We start from the raw sequence: 21,959 nt of genomic DNA on the forward strand, positions 1-21,959 counted from the left end.
ATGTACAACAATAAAAGAAAATGTGATGAAAATGATGTATCGATGGCAACCAGTGAAGTTAGCAAGGATGTATAAAGGATGTAACAAATGTTGGAAATGTAAAGAAAAAGGGGGTACATTCTATCATATGTGGTGGGAGTGTAAGAAAGTAAAAAGCTTTTGGGAAATGATATATAACGAATTGAAGAAAATGTTTAAGTACACTTTTGTTAAGAAACCAGAAGCGTTTTTACTTGGTATTACAGGGAATGAGATAAATAGGAAAGAAAGGAAGCTATTTTTCATAGAATCATAGAATCATAGAGTTGGAAGAGACCACAAGGGCCATCGAGTCCAACCCCCTGCCAAGCAGGAAACACCATCAGAGCACTCCTGACCTATGGTTGTCAAGCCTCTGCTTAAAGACCTCCAAAGAAGGAGACTCCACCACACTCCTTGGCAGCAAATTCCACTGTCAAACAGCTCTTACTGTCAGGAAGTTCTTCCTAATGTTTAGGTGGAATCTTCTTTCTTGTAGTTTGGATCCATTGCTCCGTGTCCGCTTCTCTGGAGCAGCAGAAAACAACCTTTCTCCCTCCTCTATGTGACATCCTTTTATATATTTGAACATGGCTATCATATCACCCCTTAACCTCCTCTTCTCCAGGCTGAAAACATGCCCAGCTCCCTTAGCCGTTCCTCATAAGGCATCATTTCCAGGCCTTTGACCATTTTGGTTGCCCTCCTCTGGACACGTTCCAGTTTGTCAGTGTCCTTCTTGAACTGTGGTGCCCAGAACTGGACACAGTACTCCAGGTGAGGTCTGACCAGAGCAGAATACAGTGGCGCTATTACTTCCCTTGATCTAGATGCTATACTCCTATTGATGCAGCCCAGAATTGCATTGGCTTTTTTAGCTGCCGCGTCACACTGTTGGCTCATGTCAAGTTTGTGGTCAACCAAGACTCCTAGATCCTTCTCACATGTACTGCTCTCAAGCCAGGTGTCACCCATCTTGTATTTGTGCCTCTCGGTTTTTTTTGCCCAAGTGCAATACTTTACATTTCTCCCTGTTAAAATTCATCTTGTTTGTTTTGGCACAGTTCTCTAATCTGTCAAGGTCGTTTTGAAGTGTGATCCTGTCCTCTGGGGTGTTAGCCACCCCTCCCAGTTTGGTGTCATCTGCAAATTTGATCAGGATGCCCTTGAGTCCATCATCCAAGTCGTTGATAAAGCTGTTGAATAAGACCGGGCCCAAGACAGAACCCTGTGGCACCCCACTAGTCACTCTTCTCCAGGATGAAGAGGAACCATTGATGAGCACCCTTTGGGTTCGGTCAGTCAGCCAGTTACAAATCCACTGAGTGGTAGCATAGTCAAGACCGCATTTTACCATCTTCTTTACAATAATATCATGGGGCACCTTGTCAAATGCCTTGCTGAAATCAAGGTAGGCTACATCCACTGTGTTCCCTTCATCTACCAGGGTTGTAATTCTGTCAAAAAACGAGATCAGGTTAGTCTGACATGACTTATTTTTCAGAAATCCATGCTGACTATTGGTGATCACAGCATTCCTTTCTAGGTGCTCGCAGACTGTTTGCTTAATGATCTGCTCCAGAATCTTCCCTGGTATTGAAGTCAGACTGACTGGGCGGTAATTATTTGGGTCCTCTCTTTTCCCCTTTTTGAAAATAGGGACAACATTTGCCCTCCTCCAGTCTGACGGGACATCGCCTGTTCTCCAGGAATTCTCAAAGATGACTGCCAGAGGTTCTGAGATCACATCTGCCAGTTCTTTTAATACTCTTGGATGCAGTTCATCTGGCCCTGGAGACTTGAATACATCTAGACTAGCCAAGTATTCTTGTACTATCTCCTTAGTTATTCTGGGCTGTGTTTCCTCTGCTGAATCATTTGCTCCAAATTCTTCAGGTCGGGCATTGTTTTCTTTATCGGAGAAGACTGAGGCAAAGAAGGCATTGAGGAGTTCAGCCATTTCTGTGTCCCCTGTTTGCATTTCACCATCTTCTCCTCTGAGTGACCCCACTGTTTCTTTGTTCTTCCTTTTGCTACGAACATACCCATAAAAGCCTTTTTTGTTGCTTTTAACCTCTCTAGCAAGCCTGAGTTCATTCTGTGCTTTAGCTTTTCTGACTTTGTGTCTACACGTGCTGGCTATTTGTTTGAATTCCTCTTTGGTGGTTTCCCCCCTTTTCCATTTTTTGTACACATCCTTTTTTAATCTTAACTCAGTTAAAAGTTCTTTAGATAGCCACCCTGGCTTCTTTAGGCACCTTCCATGTTTCCGTCTCATTGGTATTGCCTGAAGTTGTGCTTTTATTATCTCCCTCTTAACAAACTCCCAGCCATCATGAACTCCCTTTCCTTTTAGTATTACTGTCCATGGGATCTCACCTAGCACTTCCCTAAGTTTTATGAAGTCGGCTTTCTTAAAGTCAAGAAATTGAGTCCTAGTATGTTTGGCTGCTCCTTTCCGCTGTATAATAAACTTCAGAAGAGCATGATCACGCGCGCCTAATGATCCTTCCACTTCTACCCCACTAACCAGGTCATCAACATTGGTTAGGACCAGATCTAAAATGGCTGTTCCTCTTGTTGCTTCTCCCTTTCTGGACAATGAAGTTGTCTGCAAGGCCAGTGAGGAATCTGTTTGACCTTATGCTCTTGGCTGAGTTTGACATCCAACAAATATCCGGGTAATTGAAGTCCCCCATTGCTACTATCTCCCTTCCTTTTGCATGCTTGGCCATCTGTTCCAGGAAGACATCATCTATGTCCTCCGTTTGGCTTGGGGATCTATAGTAAACTCCCACAATGAGGTCCCTGTTATTCTTCTCTCCCTTAATTTTGACCCAAATGCTCTCACTTTGGCTTTGAGGTTCTAAATCTTGGATCTCTTCACAGGTATACACATCCCTGACATATAACGCCACTCCTCCTCCTTTCTTGTCTGGTCTGTTTCTCTGAAATAGATTGTATCCCTCCATTATTACATTCCAATCGTGGGACTTATCCCACCAGGTTTCAGTGATGCCTATTATGTCATATTTAGTTTGCTGTACCAAGAGCTCAAGCTCATCTTGTTTATTTCCCATGCTTTGCGCATTAATGTACAGACATTGAAGTCCATTAATCATTCCCCTGTGTCTCTTATTTAAGGATTTTTTCCTCCCACCACTAGGTCTGCGTGCTATTTGCTCCATTTGGTCTATGACATTTAGATGATCATCTTCATCAATTGATAGACTCCTACCTTCAGGAGCACTGTCTCCCTCCCCCACATTAGTCAGTTTAAAGCCCTCCTGATGAGGTTTCTGAGTTTTTTTGCAAAAACATTCCTCCCAACCGTTGTGAGGTGCAGCCCTTCGCTTGCCAGAAGTCCATCTTCAAGAAACTGCAGTCCGTGATCTAAGAATCCAAACCGTTCCTGTTTACACCATTTGCGAAGCCAGTTGTTCACTTCCACTATTTTCCCCTTTCTCCCTGGGCCACGTCGTTCAACTGGGAGGACAGATGAGATGACAATTTGTGCATTTAATTGCTTCAATTTCCTGCCCAGATCCTCATAATCTCTTTTGATCTTCTGGAGGCTATTGCTTGCAGTGTCATTGGTTGCCACATGAACCAAGAGGAAGGGGTATTTGTCAGTGGGTTTTATGATTCCTTGCAGTCGTTCAGTTACATCTTGGATCTTAGCCCCGGGGAGACAGCACACTTCCCGAGACATCTTGTCAGGCCCACAGATCACTGCTTCTGTTCCCCTCAGTAGGGAATCCCCTATCACCACTACACGCCTCCTCTTAGGTCTGGTTGGGGTTCTTCCATGAGCTGTCTGTTCCAAGGTCACCTGCACATTCCCTGAGGACTGACTTTGCTGCTCGTCTTCATATACCTGATCGACTGTAATGAGGGAGAGATCCTCAAATGGAGTCTGCTCTTTGTCTTCCATGCTAGGGGAGAGGACCTCAAAGCGATTGTGTATTTCTAAACAATCAGAGCGAACCCTGGTGACTGCAGCAAGAATACTGATGACTCAGAAATGGAAGCAAGAGGAGCTACCTACATTAGAAGAATGGAGAGTGAAGATGACGGACTTTGCAGAACTTGATAGACTGGCGGGAAGGATCCGAAATCGACGAGATCAGAGATTTATAGAAGACTGGGAAAAGTTTACAGAATATATGCATAAATTAAGTGATAATCAAATAACGCTTGTAAGTTTCAATGAAGCTCTGTAAAAAGAAATGTTAGAATATGAGTAAAATAAGATTTAATTTATAAAAATAATAGAAGTAAGGTTTTAGAAATGTGTAAGAAATCAAGAAGGGAAGGAGTATCAGCCAGGTTGAGGGAAGTCAAAAAAGAGAAGGGATATAAAAAAGATGTATGAACTGTATAAATTTTATATTGGAAAAAAATTGAATAAAATTATTTTTTTAAAAAAAGGATCCTCTCCAACCCCTTAAAGAGGGTTTGCTGCAAAAAGACCAGGGGGGGAAGAGGCCCTTGGCCCATCTAGCTTAGTCTTGAGCGGTTCCCCAGGATTTCCGGGGGATCTCTCCCAGCCCTACCTGAAGATGCTGGGGATAGAACCTGGGACCTTTGCATGCAAGGCAGATGCCCTTCCACTGAGCGGCAGCCTCTTCCTCTTCCTCGCAGGCAAAGACTCCAGGGGTCGCCAGCGTGGTGCCCTCCAGATGCTGGACTACAACTCCCATCATCCCCAGCCAACATGGCCAGTGGCAAGTGCAGCAATATCTGGAGAGCCCCACGTGGACCTGTGGCATGTGCAGTCCCCTAAATGAGAGGCCGGGGCCAAGGACAAACTTCCCCCTGGAGCATGTTTCCTTGCCTCTGCTGAAGGCAAACACTCTCTTTCCTCCCCCCCCCCCCCCGTTTTGCTCTGCAGTTTCCGTTTGAGAATGTGAAGTTCCGGCAGCTGCAGAAGGAGAGGTTCCAGATCACAAACAACGGGCAGGTCACCCTCCACTTCTCCTTTATCCCCAAGCTCAGTGACAGCCAGTATTGGAGGCTTAACATTTGTGGGCTGCATTGCCCCATGCTCAAGCCTCCAAGGGCCACACGTCAAAGCAGCTGAGCCCAAAATGTAAAAGTGTGTGTGACCAGCTTTAAACAAACACACACACACAAATGAATTGAAGCCAAGCAATGCTGGAGGGTCCCCAAACGCCTTTTGGCATCGCAGGGAACCAGTGAGAGCAGTCCATCCAAAAATTACTTTAAAAAAATAATAATCGTATTTTTATGTTGTGGAGGCACAAAAATATCATGGGGAACATATAGAACTAGCCAAACTTTTAAAAACTCAATGAAATGTAAACTAAAAAAGAAAGTTACATTGGGGGCGCAAAAATCCTTTCCCTTTTGATATTCTTTTGTTAGGATCACTTTCTCTCACCCCCCAGTATCCTGTCACCATCTTCTGTGCAGCTGCTGCTTTGGAGGACTAGAGAGGAAAGTGGGGTGGGGGTGGGAACTGAGTCGCTTCTTCTCCTAATTCTTGAAGTTAAGGTTTGCCCCATACACCTGTGAGAACAGGATGCTGTACTAGATGGGCCGTTGGCCTGATCCAGCAGCCTCCTATTGTGTCCTTCTGTTCAATTCTTCACCGTCTTCACTTTTAATTTACAGACAAGCCAACTTGGCTGTGCCCAAGAGTGTATCTACCTGACCTCCTCCCGTTTTAGGTGAGACGGTGGACATTTCCCTGGATGTGTACGTCAGCAAGGAAGAGAAGATTGAGGCTATCTTTGTCCTTCACCTTGACCCTGGCAAGGACTATTTCCTCACCATCGGTGGGAGCTACCTACCAAGCTGCTTCGGGACCTCCTTGGAAGCCTTGTGCTGGATGAGGCAGCCGCTTGGCGGAGTTCCCGTCACCAGACTTATTGACCTGGTAGGGAAAGGGGTTGATTTACCTGGCAGGTTCATGTGCTGGATGTCTACCCTTCCCACTCTGCTTGCCTGCTTGGAAAACAGCTGCTCTTCCACTCAGCAATGTGGGGGCTGGGGGTCCTCCGCTGCATTCAGCTTCAGCTTCTGTAGCTCTGCATCCGCTTCCTGTGTGCTGTTCATGCCCTTTGTTTGCCTTGACTGAGTCATCCCAGGTTCTGGTCCTCCCACCTGCCCTTTCGCAGGGCCACTGAACCGTGTGCATTTCCCTGCCATCTGCCCAGATTCTGTTCAGCCAACGGGCTGTTTCTTTCTCTTCTCAGGGCCTGTGCCATTAACACCCTTGGTTGTCTGTTGCTCTTGCCTTCCTCCTCTGATCTCAGGGAGAAGACGGCTTCCTAGAAAAGGTAACAGTTGGTTTGCTATCCTCTAGATGTTCTTGTAGCGGGCTCAAAGCAGGTTTACACGGGGGTTGCGTTCCGAGGTACTCTTGTGCTCTTGGGGGGGACATTTTTGCCCCTTCCAGTGCCCCTTCCAGCTCTGCGGCAGTGTGCATGTGCCTCGAAGGCACGTAAATGGAGTTGCCCTTGTCAACGATCAGCAGCTGCTCCATGCAGTGGCAGCTGGTCCCTTAGGGCAAACCAGGCACTACCCCACCAACCGGACTTTCCTCTCAGGTACCCGCACCTGCCTGCCTTCTGACTCAAATCCAGTCCAGGTGGTGGCTCTAGCTCTCTGCTTTGGTCTCTCCCCTAGTCTCAACGTGGCCCTTGTAGAACTCGGCAGAGGAGAACGGAGACGAAACCAGAATTTGCCATCGCTGCTTGACTCTGGGTCCGCTTGCGATTGGCAGCACGGGAGGCAGAAAGCCCAGTCTCATGATGCAGGCGCCAGCCCCCTCTGGCCCCAAGAGCCAGTTTTCTCCTTGTCTCTGTGCTCAGCAACTGCTGCACAGGCTGTGCCACTCTGGCTTACTCTCACCACCTGAGCACTGGCATTTGGGAAGCGGTAGTGGCTGCTTTGGGGTGGCTCAGGGAAATGTCACTCCTCTCGAAATCAAATCGACTTGGGTGTATTATCCTAGCCACAAGGAGACCGTGGTGACTGTCAATTTGGACAGCTGTAGACATTTAGAATCATGGAGGATATGTTGATCAGTGGCTCCGGTCAGGGCTATTTCTTGCCACTATTATCACAAACCACATGCTTTTGATTACCAGTTTCTGGGGAACATGATGGACAGAGTGCTCTTGTCCCCGTGTCCCTATGGACTCCCAAGGGCATGTGGTTGGCCATTGTGGGAACAGAATGCTGATCTAACCCAGCGAGGCTCCTGTGTTCTTTAGCATGCACCAGCTACTCTTGCACTAAGCATGTGTCATTCCCCACACCAATACTCTCTCTCCTCTCTCTCTCTCTCTCTCTCTCTCTCTCTCTCTCTCTCTCTCTCTCTCTCTCTCTCTCTCCAGGGGCGGGGAGTATTGGCGGGGGGGGAGGGGGATGAACTGGGTCCTAATCAACAGCTGCCCTGGGGATGAGGGGATCAAATTCTCCATCCTTGCCAACTCCTTTCAGTGATGGGCTGCTTGCCACTGCTGTGCTCCTAAAGCTCTCTTGCTCCCCCTCCTCTCTTTCTCTTTCTCTTGAATGTGGTAGCTTGAGATAGAAATAACCACCCTGAACATTCCTGGAGAGGAAGATGGGAAGGAGGCCGGAGGCATTGTTCACCAGCTGCTGTGTGCTGCATTGCCCAGACAAAGTCGTGGGCTGGGGCTCCAGCTGTTGCTCAGTTTCTACCCCTGCCTCTGCAACGTGCTCTAGACAAGGGGTGGTGAACATGTGACCCCCTCATCTCATCATGCTGGCTGGGGCTGCAGCCCATCAACCTATGAAGGCCCATCCATGTTCTGTTGCTGTTTTTGTTACTTATTTCCTGCCCTTCACCCTAAGGTCCCAGGGCAGGTTCCAACAATTTAAATAAAATGTTAGCCAAACCTCATGTCCACAGCTGCATATTCAGTAAGCTTTTGGGTGAACTGCACATCCGGAGTGGCAGGATTACTAGCTGCATATTAATAGGGGGAGGGGGAGCTTGGATTTGGGGTGCGAGCAATTAGTTTTCTGTTTCCCCACTTGAGATGCTTGCTGTGGCTAGGGCCGGGCGATATATTTTCAAATCAGCTTGAAGTCTAGATAGTGAGACTGGTTTCATAATTTCTGACCTGGCAATATATTGCGAATCATGATGTGTGTGTGTGTACTATGCAAAAAACACCATGTGGGGGGAAACTGTGAAGCCAGACAATGCTTCTTTAGATTCCTGCAGCCCCTGTGGACTCTGCCGGTTCAGCTTTCCCCTGCCCTCCTGCAGGGGGCAGCCGAAATCACAATGCGGGGGAAACCGTGAAGCCAGCCAATGCCTCTACATAGCTCCATCTTATTTCAGACATCGTGATATATTGGTGTATTGCAATGTTTAGCTAGTGATATATCACCGTGTTGAAAGCCAGCTATCGCCCAGCCCTAGTTCTGGCCTCAGAGGGCAAGACTTGTCCACCCAGTTGGAGCAAGGAAAGAATGCATACAGGCACACATTCTGTCAGGCTCTCATGCCAGTCCCGCTTGTCATTGGACCTCCAGGAGAAGCAGTTTCTGGATATCGTACCCCAGGATGGTGATGACTCCACTGAGTGGCCAAGGAGATCTGGCTTTTGGTGGACCACCTCTTCAAGAATGCCTGCCACCAGGTGAGCTGAGGGGGACGGTACCATTGAAAGGATGGGTGTGGGCTGGAATCCAGTACCAGTTTTGGGGTGTGCAGGTTCCAAACGTCCCAATTGATTTATATCTTAGCTACCGACTCGCTGTTACGAGCTCCTGCTGTGAGTATAGTGGCACCTTGGTGGAGCGCAGCGGGTGGGACATCCAGCATACGGCCTTAGAGCGGCTCAGAAGAACCCGAGTGTTCCCAACCATTGTCTGTCTATCCCTAGCAAAGCGGCTCTCTGAGACTCGCCACTAGAAGACGCGGGGAATGATTTCACTCTCCCATTGCCCCAAATCAGGAGAAGGGTAGTAGGAATGCTACTGTGGAAAGCAGGGGGGATACAATTCTCAGCCCTTGTGCCAGCTCTCTTGGTGAGGGGCTTCTCTCCATTGTGGCATTCCTCGACCTCACGTTATGCATCCCAGGGCTGGATTGTTCTTCATGCTATCCAGGATGTACCTCATCCCTTCCGAACGCATGGGTGATACTCTGCTTCAGGAGGACCTCTTCCAGACCCCGGGGACGCAGGACGAGCTGCAGGAGAGAATTGAGTGCCTGGACACCAGCATTCCCGAGACGATCCGTATCCTCTTGGGGGGCATTGTTGGGGAGCAGGGCTGCTTGGTGGTTTTCTTTCGCTCTAGGCTGGAGTGGACCTCACTTTTATATGCCTGGTGGCTTAGGTTCCTAGGCCAGCCCATCCTTAAGGCTCTGGGACACAGCACAATGAAATGCCCACAGTCAAGTCCAGTCATGCATCCAAACAGCTCCACAGCTTTAACCCCCATTTGAAAACTGTTGGAAATTCAAGCCCTTCTCATGATAAGCTGGCAGCAGTCCAGGCACCCGGCTTGATTCCCTGTTGACCTCCCTGGCTGCATTCCCCAGCAGACGCAGGCAAGGTCTCGATCGGCGATTCTTCTCAAACGTGAGAAGAACACACCCCTCTTTCCTGCCTCCCCCAGGCAGGGGAAAGAGATAGACAGAAACGTATTTACATGCTTTTATTTCTGTCTTTGCAGCGTTACAAAAAACAGGACTGCTCTCTTCTAAGAGAGTCTGTGTACTGGTCCAGTAAACGCTTCCACTGCGCAACCAGCAACAGTCCTCTTTGCAGAGCATTAATTAAGACCAGTGCAGAGATTCTTGTTGCAATACAAGCTTCAAAGTCTCAGCAGCAAAGAAATAACAACACAGGGAAGCCTGTCTTTCCAAAGACAGGTTTATTGCAGAAAGATAACAGAAAGACCTCTGGAGCTTTCAGACATTTTTGCTTCACGCCCCACAGGCAGAGAAAACAAACACTCTTTATATACTGAGCAACTTAACAACTTAACGAGCTTGACTACTTAAAGTCACATGACATTGCTAACTTGCCAGCGTCTTAGGTTTCACACCCTAACATCTTCAAACTCCAGCAGTGTTGTGACTAAAACTTCCTGTACATCCTGTACAGCTCATATTACACTGTGAGGTAATTCCGGTGCTGCGCACTGTGAAATGACTGCCCCTCTGTTCCCACAGCAGTCCCAACATTCCCATCATGTTTACACTTCAAGCTAGGACTTTGCAGCTGCATTGCTTCATTATCGTAACAAAAACATCAGCCTGGCTAGATAGAGCAGAGGTGGGGAATCTTGACAGGCCCACAGGCCCCACATCTAGCATCATACGTGGTGTCAGGTGTGGAGACATGGCTGCAAAGGAGCTTCAAGGGTGCGTTCAATTGTTCTTTGGCAAGCAGGGTTTGTTGACCGCACTTTTGGAGTTGACCACTAATATTTGTTGTTTGGATTGAAACCATGCCTGCAGAAGGACATTTCCTCAGCAGATCAGCTTTGCAGGCAGCTTCGTCAAGAGGGGAGGTGTGGGATAATTACAGTGGGGTGGCTCAGTTGGTAGAGCGTGACACTCTTAATCTCAGGGCTGTGGGTTCAAGGTCCACCTTGCGCCAAAAGGGGAAACTTGCAAGGTGGGCCCAGATGTATAAGGACCAAGCTTCTTGCTTTGGACCAGCCTGGGAAGGAGGCAGGCTGCAGGTAACAGGACAGAACACTTCCCTTGCCAGGCTGTCAATAGCTGGCAGTGACCACTCGGTGGCCGAAGCTCTGCTCATCTTCCTGGAGGCAGTGCCAGAACCAGTCCTTTGCTATGAACTGTATCAGCGCTGCCTTGAGTGCTCACATGACAGCCACCTCTGTCGCCAGGTCGGCCCCAGAGCCCCATCTCTTCCTGGCTGGTCTGTGGTGTGTACAGAAGCATAGAATCAGAAGGGATTTCCAAAATCATCTAGTCCAAATGTTGCCGCAAGTAACAGGAGATCCACTAAAACATCCCTGAAAGCCAGTAAACCGGCACACTGGCAGGAGGGCTAGTCTGGTCTGGGAAGCCTTGTTAACTGCAGAGGTTGCTGATGTCTCCTTTGATAACCATCCCTCTCGGTTGTGGAGGGGGGTGGGGTGCGCACATGTTGCCTTTTTGCTTTCTGACCAGGACTTGTAACAATAGCCCACCTGTTTCAGTGAACCTCGAAGCGGCCATATACTGGGCCATCTAGCTCAGTATTGTCGAAATTGACAAGCAGTGGCTCTCCAGGATTTCAGACAAGGGATGTTCCCTACCCTCCTGGGAGATGCTGGGGGTGGAGCCTGAGACTTTCTGCATGAAAAGCAGGTGGTTTACTGCAGAGCTATGGCCTTTCCCCCAAGATATCTCAGTTGGTAGAGCATAAGACTCTTCATCTCAGTGTCCTGAGTTCGAGTCCCACCTTAGGCATTGCAGGGGGTTCGATTAGTTAACCCTCGTGGTCCCTTCCGACTCTACAGTTGTATTATTCCCCAAAGTTCCCAGCAGAGTTCTAGTCCGGTTACCATTTTAAACATTCTTTTTTTTATGCCAGGTCTAAACCTGCAAACATAACAAGTACACCGTGCTAGTGATCCATGCCCCTCCTCTAGCAAAGCTCTGCACTGAAACTCCAAACCGCCCCTCCCTGTCTTGCAGGTGATCTGCCAGTTGCCGCGGTCGCACCAGAACGTGTTCCGCTTCCTGGTGGCTTTCCTGCGGGAGCTGCTGAAATACTCTGAGAGCAACAACGTCAGTGGCAACATGCTAGGTAAGGCCTGCCTGTCCTGGCTGGGAGCTGGCCTTCCTCCTGCTCCCGCCTCCTCTCATGCAAATGTTTTCGCTTCCCTGCAGCCACCCTCTTCGCCAGCCTCCTGCTACGGCCTCTGCCCAACGTTCTGCCGAGTGCCACCGGCTTCCTCCTGGGCTTCCTGCTGGGGCCGGATGACTATGAAAGGTGCCAAGCATGACTGGAGACGAAGTTGGGAGGGAAGAGGCAAGGCCCAGCCTCTGTTCTCTGCTGCCTGCCCTTCCCCTTGTGCCATCTTGCCATGTGCCAGCTCCCTTCCCTGTGCTTCGCCCTTTCCACCTTTTCCTCTTGACTCCTGACACGGTTGCACACTTGGCTTTCCACATGGTTCCAGGGCATTGGCAGCAGGTTCAGGGTGCTTGGGGAGGGACCCTGTTGGAGGACAGTCATTCCCCTGCCCATCCTACTACCACCACTGCTGCTCTCAGTCCCTGCGCAGTAGTCCACGCTCTCCCCTTCTGCTGCAGCTGAGCATGTGCTACTCTTGGTGGGTACCAGGCATAAGGATTCCTGTCCTGTCCTGGGATTGCAGGACCTCTTTCTCTGTCCCCCCAGCCTTGATGCTCATCAAGAAGGGGCAGGGCAGCCATTGTGGCCCACGTACCCCTTAGCCTGCTCTCCATAGTTCAGCTATCTGTCCCCATTCTGCCAAGTAGAGTTCTAGGGTGTTCATTCTTCATGAAACACTAAGCACTGCCTAAAGGGACCAGGGAGGAGGAGGGGGTGCAGGCTGGGCAGCAGGAGGGGAGCTGAGGCAGTGGGCACAGCTGGGTTGGGTTGGGCTCCCCACCCGACCCCAAGTTCTGCAACTTTGTCTTTCTGCTTTTCTGTCCTGGGTTCCTGTACTTGGTGCACACACACTCTTAATTTATTGGGAAACGGTTGTTTCAAAATGAAAGATCCGTTGTGCAGAGATTGTTCTGGTGTTTGGAGGGGAGCTACACTTGCCTTTGCTGGTTTCTCCACTGCTCTGAAGCTCAGCCAGACTTTCCAAATGCAGCCGCCTTGGGCCCTCGCAGCACACATGAGGGAGAGGCTGTGGGGCATCAGGTCGTGCAGATACCATGGAATCTGACTTCGCTCTTCACAACAAGGCTTGCAGGTGCAAGCTTCCCCAAGGTGTTTCTCAATTGCTCTCCTTCCTCATACTGCTTGCAGCTTGCAAGTTTCAGCCCAGCAGCAGCTGGCTGCGAATTATTGCATAGACTCTTGAGGGGAGGTCTGCCCTCCCCTCTCCCCATTAAGCTTTGTCTCCAGAGCTCAGTGGTAGGAGGGAGAACAGAGGTAGAAAAAGAACTGGGCTTGGCTTGAGGGGGTTATGAGAGCATATGCGCACCTGGTGCCAAGGGATAAGGCTGCAGAACTGAGCAGAGCACACTTAAGAGCAGGAGGAGGTGAGCCCTGCTCCCGCCACCACCACCAACAGCAACTCCTAGATGCCCACTTGTTCTTCTCAAGGGAGTCCCCAAAATGACCAAAGGAGACTGGAGCTCTGAGAGCAGCTATGGAGACTGCAGAGTCTGGATGGGAGCTCTTTTATTACTTACAGTATTTTCATTTGAAGTGGGATGGAGTGGAGGCTAGATGGATCACTTTGGGCGGGGGAAGCAGGCGGAGAGCAGTGGAACGGGATTGGGAACTTCCCCCTTCCCCACTGAAATAATCCAACTGGGCACCCTAGGAATTGGCAGAGCCAACCTGCGCATGAGGCGTTGCGAGGCCATTGGCTCAAGGGGGGGCAGATCAAGGTCCATAGAGCACCATGCTTGCTGCCATGCCACTGTTGTGACCACGGTCAGGCCCTTGTGAGGGTTTTGCCAAAACAACCTGCTCCTCTCCAGCCTCCTTTCCTAAAGGAGAAGCAGAGGCAGGGCTCAGGGTGCTTCTGCCTCAAGCAAAAACATCCTCAGCTGGTCCTGGCAGTGGACATTAGAAATTGCTTTCAATATGGAAAAGAGTGGAGTGCAGGAAAGTGGGGGGAGGGGAGTGTGTTAAAGGAAAAGGGAGGAGTTTTCCAAACTAAAATTGGGGTTGAAGACAGAGCTCGATTGAGTCACAAAAGGGGCTTCTGCCAGCCCAGTGGAATTTCCGGCTCCCCACATCCCAGCGTCTTAAAACACAAGAAGAGCTTGGGGAGTCAATTTTGTGCATAAGGTAGATGTTTGGCATGGTCTGTCCTTGATGTGAAAAGAGGGTCCTTTCAATATTTACTTTGGTGAACTACAGCTCCCACAACAACAACTCTGAAGGTGGCGCAGATGTTCAGAGCGGGGTGCTGATAATGCCAAGGTCATAAGTTTGATCCCTGTATAGGCCAACTGCATTATTCCTGCATTGTAGGGGATGGAACTAGATCAGTGGTTCCTAATTGGCTGATTACTGAGGACCCCTTATTTTGCAAAAGCCAATCCGCAGACCCCCTACTTTTGAAAAATTTGATAACTCTATGGTAGTTACCTCTGCAAAGCAATTTTTTGAACAAAATGTGGGGTAATAAGCAAAGGATTTTAGGTATACTAAAAACAACAAGACCGCCCATAAAATGTATGCTATTGCCATGCCAAAATGAGAGAAAATTAGTTGGAGGGAGGCAAGGGATGGGGCCATGGACCCCTGATTGGGAATAAGGGAACTAGATGGTCCTCGGTGTCCCTTCCAACTCCACAATTCTATGATCCTGTGTCTTAAACATAAATCTTGAGGAATAGTGTGTGTGTGTTTCTGTTCGAACCTTCCCAGCCTTTGCTTTATTCTGATTTGCGCTTGCGTCCCTACTCCCCACGTGTAGAATTGCTATACCTTTGGATTTTCCTGGACATTCAAGCGTTTCCCGCATGGACACTTGTTTCCAACGGCCAAATCCCGGGAGGATGGCAACCCTACCCACTTGTGCCCGATTGCCTGGCATACATTACAAGCATCTAGTCACATCCCGGGGCTAGCCAACCTGACGGGAAGAGTCCGCGACCAGAAGGAGGAGGAGTACCAGGAAGAATGGACAAAATTCAAAGATTATTTAGCTAAATATGTCAAGATAACCTAATTGGAAAAGCTTGCAAATACGAGATAGGCTTAGGATTTAAATATGTAAGGATAGGAATTAAGATGTTTCAAGCTAGATTAGAAAGAATGAAAGATGTGAAGTGATCAAGTTAATTTTTTTAATTTTTTTTTTGAGAAGATTGATTTTAGGAAACTGTTAAAATGAAATACAATGAAATTCAACCAGGGGGATTTGAGGAAGTCACTTAACAATGTTATCAAGATTGGTTTAATTACAATTAGGATGTTTGTTTGTTTGTCTTAAATATTTTTTAGAAAATTAATTAAAAAAACTGAAAAGAAAAAACACCATAGATTATCCAGAATCCCAAGCAGCGACACTGTGAAACTTTCATAGGAATAAAAGGTAGGAGGAAAGGAGGCACAATGTCAAGCAGGCAGCAGAATAAACCCGAGCACTGTGGGTCTAAAACCGGCCCCTGAATCTCTTGCTCCCCACTCTGCCCTTCTAACAAGAACATTTTTTTGCTTGCTGGATGGCTGTGTGCAATGAGAGCTCAGTCACTGAGGAAGGGTGCTGGCCCAGTGGGAGAAGTATGTGCTTGGCATGCAGGCGATCCAAAAATCCATTCAAGAGCAAAATTCCAGTTCTCATGTTTTCTGTATACATGGCTAATTTAAAGGGGAATAGCATGGTGCCTTCCACAGAGTCAGACCATTGAGCCGCCTAACTCCTTAAGGGAGGACCAGAGCTCGCTGGTGATGCAGGTCCCAGAACAGTCTCCAGCCTCTCCAGGTGAAACTGAAAACATCACCTGCCTGGAACCTTGTAGAGCCACTGCCAATCAGTACAGACAGTGCTGAGTTAGGTAGCTATGATCCATCCACCATCACCCTTTGCCCGAAGCAAAGGCACATCGCTGGTCCAAATCTTTGAAAGACTTTCCTGCTCACCAAGCCACCTGCCCTCCTTTATGCATTGCCGATGGCTTATCAAAGGGATCCTCACTGCAAGTCTCATCAAGGCAGACAGCTTGATGAAATCTTGGTGCCCTTTCTTACAAAATGCTAACAGGGAAAATGGCACCAGTTGCCCTCTGGACTCACAGGGTGCAGCTTACTTTGGAGCCATCCATTGTACACATTTGGAATGGCCCTTGAGAAAGGATGGTCTGCCTATAGTCAGCAGCTTACCACCTTGTTGTTTGTCAAAAACTTGAATAAAAAGCATGCTTAAAATAAAACAGGAAAGATGAAATTTTGCTGGCTTCTTGAGAAAAGAATAATGCCTCATTATTTGTATCTGCTTTTAAATGTTGTTTCTCTTCTCTTTGTAATGAGTTTTACTGGGTCTGGGGTCATTTTAAGTTGCTTACCTTCACTAAAATATATAAATCTACTTGACTGGAAACTTTTATTATCCAAATTCAAACCCACTTTGGATAGCAAAATTCCTGGAGTGGGGAGGATGGCTCAATGTTCTAATAGATTAGATATGGACAGTCCTTCAGTACAGCAAAACTTGACACTTTGAAACCTTTCCAAAAGGACTTCACCCACTATTTAGGGGGGAAGTATGTCAGAACTGACCTTCTGCAGTACTGATTCCACATTCTTGGACTCCTAATCTTACACGAAAATTAGAGCTGGAACCATCTCAGGCCCTATGGCTCTTGAAATGACCATGACCTATTGAGCAAAACCACAGACTCCACCTCTCTGGTGACTAAACCCCACTTGCTTTTACAAAATAAATTAACAAGAGAGGAAAATCATGGAAGAAATAAAATGGCTTTTGAAATTAACAAAGGCGATTCCTTTTATCCACATGTATTACAGGACCTGTTCAAAGCGCCCCTCAGGAGAAATTCTGTAAGCAAAGGTAGCAGATACACAAGGACACATTGCTAAAAGAATGTTATATTTTAGACAGAGAGGAGTAGCAATAGGGTTGGAGGCAAGGTTCAGAGTTAGTGTTGTGTGAGCATTTTAAAGCAGTTGAGTTTAAACAGGAGGGGATTTCAGCTGAAGAGATGGCCAGCATCGTGAATCTGTAAGTAGGATTTCTTCTGCTTCTTTTTTTTAATCTTCTGGGGCGAGGGCTTGGGGTCCCCCACACGGCCAGCATCCCCATGGAATTCAACCCCTTCCTGAACAGCTTAACTTCCTAGCAGCCCCCTTCGCTCTCCAGGCAGGGCTGCTGTCCTAACAGCATTGTGCTGAGGGCTCTTTTAAATGCTGGAAATGCTTCCCTTATCTTTGCTTTGCTGGGGATGGGGGTGGGGGGAGTGTTGGAATCCCCCCCCCCAATACATGAGATGCACCACTGTGTTCCTGTGGAGAGCCGTTTGGGGTCTGTGGGTGCATAAAAAAACAAAAAGAGCCCTATTGTGTGGTGAGTTCCCGCCCCCCCCCCAAGTGGAAATAAAGACACATGACACAATTATTTAAGGTTAATGGGCTAAATATGGCCACAACTTTATTGGTTACAGGTGATGAGTGGCATTGGCTTAGGCATTGGTCCTAACCGACTATCCGGCTTCAGCCCGTCCGCTTGAGGTCCGGGAAGGGTTAACCACCAGTAGGGGGAGTCCTGCTGATGCACATCAACTGGCAACCCCCCCCCCCCCCGCCCGGGCGAAAAACCAAGTCGGGCAAAAGAGGGAGATCCCCAGCCACGCCAACGATAAATAGGGCTGGTCATACCCCCTGAGCCAGCGGATTCCCTCAGTCGCACTTTCCAGTGTAGCAGGAGACCCCCCCTTCATTACATTGTAATGCACAAGCACCACACACACACACCTCCCACCATCCCTGGAGATGCCCCTTTAGAGGGACATCCCCTAAAAGCCTTCCGTCAATAAGGAAGCGCTAGCTTGACAGCTCCTCAAAAAACCCCGTAATTCCTCATATATTTCCCTGCAACGCTCCGCATCGCCCTATCTTTATTACGAGTAGACTGGCCGCCTGAACTCTGGGTCAATCGGCGGCCGTCTCAACCAATCAGCGTTGTCGAACAGCGTCCCTTGCGGCGGCCACGCAGGTACTGCAGGCTACAGGCGCTCTTTTCCCTTACCTTTGACAGCCCTCAATACAAAGTTTCCAAGTTCAATTGACCGTGACTGATTTAATCAAAATGTTGCAAGCTGCTTCCAGAAGGCGAAAGTACTTTGAACTTCAAGAACAGTATTCTTTATAAATTCACCATAAATCAGCCGTACCTCGGATTGTCACCGGACCACTTTTATTTTATTGCATATTACAAGGACTATCAAAGGGGGGTGGCCTGATGCTGAACAGCCATAATCCCTTGACTGAGCAGTCACGTACTCTGCGGCCTCTCCCAGTTGGCGTGACAACCTTGATAGCCATCTTGATGGGCTCAGACAGAAGGCTATCAGGAACACAATAAACTGCATACACTAGTGTATTCCACTCGGACTCTGACAAAGGACCGTGGCCGGATTCCCCTCAGGGGGCAGGAAACCTCGCCCTTTTCCTTTGTTCCTAAAAGTGACTCATGTGGGGAGGGGAGAGGAGGCTCCGGCCAGGTGTCAGGATACTCAGATTACCTGTGCAGCCCCTCCTCGACTCCTCCTATTTTTAATATAGTCATGATGTAAATATGATGTATTTCTAGGGGTGTAGCTTAGAGGATTAGGAGCTAATAAAAGTTAGGGTCTTCTTTTGTTCAAGGCTTCCATCTTGCTTCACCTCGTGGGCGGTGGGAGTCCTGTCGCGACAGTCTTTCCTTAAATAAAGACCGAGCCTACTGGCTGCTGTTTTGCTCTGAATTGCTCTGGTTGGTGTCTTTATTTTGTCCAAGGGAGCCCTCGGATTTTCCGGTAACAGTTTTGGCGACCGTGCTCAGGGACACTTGGTTCTCCTGCAAAGGTGAGAGGGGAGATAGAGGGGATCGGGCGCCACTGAGCAATCTTAGCCCGGGGATCCTTTTTTCCTCTCCCTGCCTCCTCTTTGTGGGCGGTAATCAACCGTCACCAGAAGCCCAACCAGAGAGAGCAAAGGCGAGGTAAAGCCGGCTAAAGAAAAGGATCCCGGGATCTGCGGGGGACATCTTCAAACGTGAGTATGGTTTGAAGTAAATACATTGGGAGGGGGGTGGAAAAGTAACATCCCCACGACAGCCAGATCTTCCTTCTTTCATTTCTGACGTTGCCCCTCGGAGTCGGCCGGGAACGTCCTAAGCTCTCTCCTTTTCTTCCCCGATTTTCCCCCTCGGACAGTGGCCAGGGAGATCGCGGAACTTTACTGTCTGACGTTACCTCTCGGAGTCGTCTAGGAACGTCTAAAACTTTCCCTTTCTCTTCCCCAATTTCTTTTACGGAGCGTGGCCGGGGAAATTGTGGCACCTTTACTGTTTTCCGACGTTACCTCTCGGAGTCGTCCGGGAACGTCTTAATCTCTCTCTCTCCTTTTCTCCCCCATTTTCCGTCTTGGAATTTGGTCCGGGAAAGCGTGGCCCTTTGTTACTTCTCTGACGTCCCTCCCTCGGAGGCGTCCGGAGGCGTCCTTCAAAATCTCCCTCTCTCCTTTTCTCCCCCGTTTTCCGTCTTGGAATTGGGTCCGGGAAAGCGTGGCTCTTTTTACTGTTTCTCTGACGTCCCTCCCTCGGAGTCGTCCGGAGGCATCCTTCAAAGTACTTTCTCTGTCCTAATTATGCAAACGAAGCTGCCCCTCCTGCCTGGCGAACCTTGTTGGGGATGACCCGGGTACGTGAGAACGCAAGGTCATTTGTTTCCTTTCAAACCTTGGTCTTTTCTCGGACCCTGATCTGGCATTGCATTGCGCAAGCGTTCAGTAGGGGATTCCGAACTTAGTCTCAAAGGCTAGGCAGGAGGCTGTCGTGGAGGGTAGAAGGGGCGGTTCACGAATTGGGGCCCCACACTAGGACCAGTTGTGCAAGTAGTACTGAGGTAGAATTCCAGGATCCGTGGTTGTGTATCGGGTAGAGAGAGAGACCCGTGGTTTTGAGGCTGATGTTTGAGGTTTATAGATGATAAGTTAATTAAGGTTCGATGGTAGGCAGGATTAAGTTTAAATAGAGATAAACAGAGGTACCTTAATTACTGAAAGAATACTATTTTTCTCTACCCTCTCTCCCCTCTTTGTTTTTCCCTTGTCTGTCCATCCTTTTTGTCTTTTAGTACACATCGCTAGCGAAATACCCCATTTTGTATAATAGAGTAATGGGAGCCCACGCTTCTCAACACTCTATGAAGCCTTTCCGCTCTGGAGAGGACTCCGATACCCCTCTACAATTAACTGGAAAGAATTGAGAGGGAGAAAGGGACTCTCAAAGTCCAAGCTGAGGGATCTCTGCAACATCTCGTGGGTCGCTTTTACCCACCATCTGGAACCACCCTCCCAATGGCCATCTCATGGTTCCTTCAACCTTGTGAGGATGCAAGCACTTAAGTCCTATTTAGCCGACGAGAAGCCTCGCCAACTTTACTACCTTAACCTCTTTGTTGAGGCCCGCAAGCTATTCCAACGTCAGCAAGTTCAAATCGTCCGCCAAATGGCTGCTTTAAAAACAGCCAGACCTCCCCCGTATGATGAAATCAGGGCCCAAGAAGAACAAATGGATAGAACTCTTGTTCCTTTTTACTACCCTGAACCTAGAGAGCCCCAGTTACCGGGAGCCAGGGCGGGAACTGGTGGAGGGAGCACCGGGTCCGGGGAAGATGTAACCAGTCCTCCAGCCACTATCCCTTCCCGAGGAGAAGCGACTGTATCACGGCCCGACCCCTCCCCGAGTACATCCAGGACAGGAGAGGGCCATCCCAATGTAGATGTACCGACCCTCCCGAATGGACAACATACTAATGAGGGACCAGATGGACCAGTTTCCAGTAGGACCCGGACTAGGGAAAACCTACTAAACGGGGAAATAGAGGGCGCTTTTCCTTTAAGGGCACTGCCCATACCACCGGTGAGGGCAGGGGACCCACCCCGCATGGTCTTCACGCATCAACCCTTCCTTATGTCGGATTTGATGAATTGGTCCGACAAGATGCCCTCCCTGCGAGATGACCCCGATAAATGTCACCGCCAGGTGGCCACCATCTTCTCGACCCACAACCCCACGTGGGCAGATGTACATATGCTACTTGGGGCCCTCTTTAATGAGGCGGAAAAACGGGAGATATTAGCAAAGGCAGGAGAAGCCTTGACTCGGGAGGGCTATCAACCAAATCAACCTGCCTCTATGGCCCCTCTGACCGCCCAGACGATACTTAACGACCCGGACTGGGACTATAATACCACTGACGGGACATGGGGCTTAAAGATTTTCAAAAAAGCCATCTTAGATGGAATTAAGGCTGCTGGTCAGCGAACCGTAAATTGGACCAAAGTCCAAGCCGTCCTTCAAGGACCAGAAGAACACCCGTCCGACTATTACACCCGCTTGGTCTCTGCAATTAAAACCTGGGGCAGGATAGACCCAGAGAGCCCCCAACATGAGGTCATAGTTAAAGGCTTCTTCAAGGACCAAGCAGCGGCAGACATAAGGAAAGCCCTAAATGCACACCTTGGGTATGATGGGAAGACCATAACTGAAATCCTTTCCATCGCCAAGTCGGTCTTTAATTTGAGAGATGAGTGGAGGAGAATGTTACCATAAAGCACCAAAGCTGCTGCAAGCAAAGGCTCTAGTAGCTCAGTCAGCTAAGGCAGCTGCTTGTGGCTGGAAAGCCAGACAGGATGTTTGTGACTGTTGCCATGGGAACAAAGGGGCAGTCCATTCTGTATTGAGCACTGGATGTTAGCTCAGTGTGTGTGTCATATGACCCGTACTGGAAGTACATGGGTGGAGTTTATTCTTACTGCTGTGGAGTGCAGACATGTTTCTCTGTACTGATATAAGAGACAGGAATAAAAGATGTAAATAGATTTCTGTCTGCTTCTTTCCCCTCCCTGGGGGACACCAAAGGGGAGAGAGGAAGAACGGTGTGTTCCTCTCACACATCTGAGAAGAATCGCCGAGACCTCGGCTGCTTATCAGCAGAGTGGAGCAGCGGGGAGGTCGCCAAGGAATATCTGCCGGTGCCTAAGCTGTGGCACATTCCTCTGACCCAGGCAGAATTCCAACAGTGG

At 48.8% G+C, this 21,959-nt stretch overlaps 1 pseudogene across 1 annotated transcript in view; it reads left to right on the forward strand.

Annotated features, from left to right (window-relative positions):
* LOC309361242 (inositol polyphosphate 5-phosphatase OCRL-like) overlaps nt 1-13,050 on the forward strand; it is a 30,554-nt pseudogene extending 17,504 nt beyond the window's left edge. The window contains exons 5-13 of the transcript in view: nt 4,913-5,023; nt 5,720-5,920; nt 6,300-6,323; nt 8,557-8,663; nt 9,182-9,266; nt 10,763-10,890; nt 11,687-11,798; nt 11,882-11,984; nt 12,996-13,050. The product of the transcript in view is annotated as an inositol polyphosphate 5-phosphatase OCRL-like (transcript). The remainder of the gene's footprint in view (nt 1-4,912; nt 5,024-5,719; nt 5,921-6,299; nt 6,324-8,556; nt 8,664-9,181; nt 9,267-10,762; nt 10,891-11,686; nt 11,799-11,881; nt 11,985-12,995) is intronic.
* Nucleotides 13,051-21,959: the final 8,909 nt, after the last annotated feature.

This window comes from Podarcis melisellensis (assembly GCF_964234715.1).
Source record: "Podarcis melisellensis genome assembly, chromosome: W".
In the NCBI taxonomy this organism is placed as follows: Eukaryota; Metazoa; Chordata; class Lepidosauria; order Squamata; family Lacertidae; genus Podarcis; species Podarcis melisellensis.